This window comes from Salvelinus sp. IW2-2015, unplaced genomic scaffold (assembly GCF_002910315.2).
Source record: "Salvelinus sp. IW2-2015 unplaced genomic scaffold, ASM291031v2 Un_scaffold1251, whole genome shotgun sequence".
NCBI classification, from domain to species: domain Eukaryota; kingdom Metazoa; phylum Chordata; class Actinopteri; order Salmoniformes; family Salmonidae; genus Salvelinus; species Salvelinus sp. IW2-2015.
The window spans coordinates 205356-208964 of NW_019942799.1; positions in this window are offsets into that span (position 1 = coordinate 205356).

Here is a 3609-nt window from a genome sequence, read left to right on the forward strand (position 1 = left end):
TAGCTGCAGGGTCGGGATCATGTCATCTCTTGATATGTACAGTACAGTGAAGGCATTTAAAACCAAACTGACTCTGTGGGAGACGCAGATGCGGAAAGAAAATTTGAGCCACTTTCCAGCTGCCAGACCATGAAAGAGAAGCTCTCTACCAGTGCGTTCCCGAGCGCACAGTTGGCTGATAAAATAGGTATGCTTGCCGCTGACTTTCGACGCCGATTTGCTGACTTTGAAGCACAAAAAAGCAGGTTGGAACTGCTCGGTAACCCATTTGCTGTTGACGTGGAAAGCTCACCACCAAACCTCCAATGGAGTTGATTGACCTCCAATGCAATGATGCACTGAGGGCAAAATATGCGGCAGTGGGTGCTGCGGAGTTCGCCCGTTTCCTCCCCGACACAATGCCCCAGCTGCGCATCCAGGCTGCTCAAACGTTGTCTATGTTTGGCAGCACATACCTGTGTGGAACAACTGTTTTCTTTGATGAACCTGAACAAAACATCACACAGAAGTCGACTTACTGCTGAACACCTCCACTCAATTCTGAGGATTTCCTCAGCTCAGAGCCTTACCCGAACATTGATGAACTTGTGGAAAAGATGGGACACCACCAAGTATCACCCTCAACCTCAAACAAGTGAACATTACTGTGCAATCACATATTTAGAGTTTTTACTCAGTTCAAGTTTAAAAGTTAAAGTTTAATATTTGTTTTACTGCATGTTACTTCTCCTTAAACAAAGTGTTGTTTTTGATTAATAGATTTTTGCACTTTATTTTATTGTATTTCAATCCAATTATATTTTAAAAATATTTCAGTTGAGTGGATGATAGAAAATTGCTATTATTGTTTTTTTCTTTGAAGTAAATTTAGCCCCAACTTTTGCTAAAATAGAAAATATAGGCTACTGATGGTGCCTTGAATACCGGTTTCTTTCATTTAATGTTCATGTTATGGGGATTTTTATATAAAGGAAATTTGTCTTTTGTGTCTGTTGAAAATTAAAGATTACTGACAGAGCCATAAGAAAATATTGCTTTATTTATCTGATCATATTGGAATATATTTGTTAGGTTTTCAGTAGGTTCAATTAGGTTCACTAGACTATATGCGTCATTTAAAAATTTTTCAATGAACATTCGAACAGTCCGGCCCTCGGCTTGTAGCTAAATTTTTTATTTGGCCCTCCGTCCATTTGACTTTGACACCCCTGCTTTAAATTGTTTAACTTGGGTCAAACTTTTCGGGTAGCCTTCCACAAGCTTCCCACAATAAGTTGGGTGAATTGTGGCCCATTCATCTTGACAGTGCTGGTGTAACTGAGTCAGGTTTGTAGGAATCGTTGCTCGCAAAGGCTTTTTCAGTTCTGCCCACACATTTTCTATAGGATTGAGGTCAGGGCTTTGTGATGGCCACTCCAATACCTTGACTTTGTTGTCCTTAAGCCATTTTGCCACAACTTTGGAAATATGCTTGGGGTCATTGTCCATTTGGAAGACCCATTTGCGACCAAGCTTTAACTTCCTGACTGATGTCTTGATGTTGCTTCAATATATCCACATAAGTCCTTCCTCATGATGCTATTTATTTTATGAAGTGCACCAGTTCCTCCTGCTGCAAAGCACCCCCACAGCATGATGCTGCCACACCCGTGCTTCACGGTTGGGATGGTGTTCTTCGGCTTGCAAGCCTCCCCGTTTCCTCCAAACATAACGATGGTCATTATGGCCAAACAGTTCTATTTTTGTTTCATCAGACCAGAGGACATTTCTCCAAAAAGTACGATATTTGTCCCCATGTGCAGTTGCAAACTGTAGTCTGGCTTTTTTATGGCGGTTTTGGAGCAGTGGGTTCTTCCTTGCTGAGCGGCCTTTCAGGTTATGTCGATATAGGACTCGTTTACTGTGGACATAGATACTTTTGAACCTGTATCCTCCAGCATCTTCACAAGGTCCTTTGCTGCTGTTCTGGGATTGATTTGCACTTTCGCACCAAAGTACGTTCATCTCTAGGAGACAGAACGCGTCTCCTTCCTGAGCGATATGATGGCTGCGTGGTCCCATGGTGTTTATACTTGCGTACTATTGTTTGTACAGATGAACGTGGTACCTTCAGGCATTTGGAAATTGCTCCCAAGGATGAACCTGAGAGTTTGGCTGTTTTCTTTTGAGTTTCCCATGACGTCAAGCAAAGAGGCACTGAGTTTAAAGGTAGGCCTTGAAATACATCCACAGGTACACCTCCAATTGACTCATATTATGTAAATTAGCCTATCAGAAGCTTCTAAAGCCACGACATCATTTTCTGGACTTTTCCAAGCTGTTTAAAGGCACAGTCAATTTAGTGTATGTAAACTTCTGACCTACTGGAATTGTGATACAGTGAAATAATCTGTCTGTAAACAATTGTTGGAAAAATGACTTGTGTCATACACAAAGTAGATGTCCTAACCGACTTGCCAAAACTATAGTTTGTTAACAAGAGATTTGTGGAGTGGTTGAAAAACGAGTTTGAATGACTCCAACATAAGTGTATGTAAACTTCCGACTTCAACTGTAGATGGGAGGGGTTGAGTGTAGCGGAAGGATAGAAGTAAAAAGAAACAAAAGATAACTATTGTAAAATAGATTGTGTTCGTAAAATGTATCCACAGGTTTCCTGGGGAGGTTACTGGGGAAACGATTATGGGTGGCATTTCCGGCAGAAGTAGCGAAGTACTGAGTAGATTTTAGAAGCCAACTGGGATAAGCAATAATAAGATATTCACTCGCTAGATGATGAAATGTTACGGAGCTCGGGGACAACATGTGCCGTTCGTGGTTGTAAGTACAACCAGAACCAACTTAATGATTGGCTTAAATTGGAGTGCTTCGACCATAAACTAAATCAGAATGTTCCTGTCAGAGATAGTACAGTTTCCATCACCAAATGACAATGAAGTTAAAATAAATTGGCTCAAAGAATTAGAACATTTTGGGGGGCTTTTTTAAGTTGTTTGTTTCACTTTGTTGATAAGACACCAACGCAGGATAATTCATCTCTTTCATTTCTACCAGCCACTTTTTTTTATATCTGCCACTTATGAAATCTATATTAAACGCTTTATAATTGTAAACACTGAGTCAGTGGTAGGCTAACTGACATTAGAAATATGAGACATATTGTGGAACCTTAATCCATGATTATTCTTCATTTATAAAAAATATTAATAGTTTAACACTTTTTTGGTTACTACATGATTCCATGTGTTATTTCATAGTTTTGATGTCTTCACTATTTAAAAAATTCTAGAAAAACACTGGAAAGAGTAGGTGTCCAAACTTTTGACTGGTACTGTATATACACAAGATTCTCTGGTCTGAAACCAAGATTGAACTTTTTGGCCTGAATGCCAAGCGTCACGTCTGGAAGAAACCTGGAACCATCCGTACGTCGAAGCATGATGGTGGCAGCATCATGCTGTGGGGATGTTTTTCAGTGGCAGGGAGACTTGTCAGGATCGAGGCAAAGATGAACGGAGAAAAGTACAAAGAGATCCTTGATGAAAACCTGCTCCAGAGTGCTCAGGACCTCAGACTGGGGCAAGGTTCCCCGTCCAACAGGACAACGAC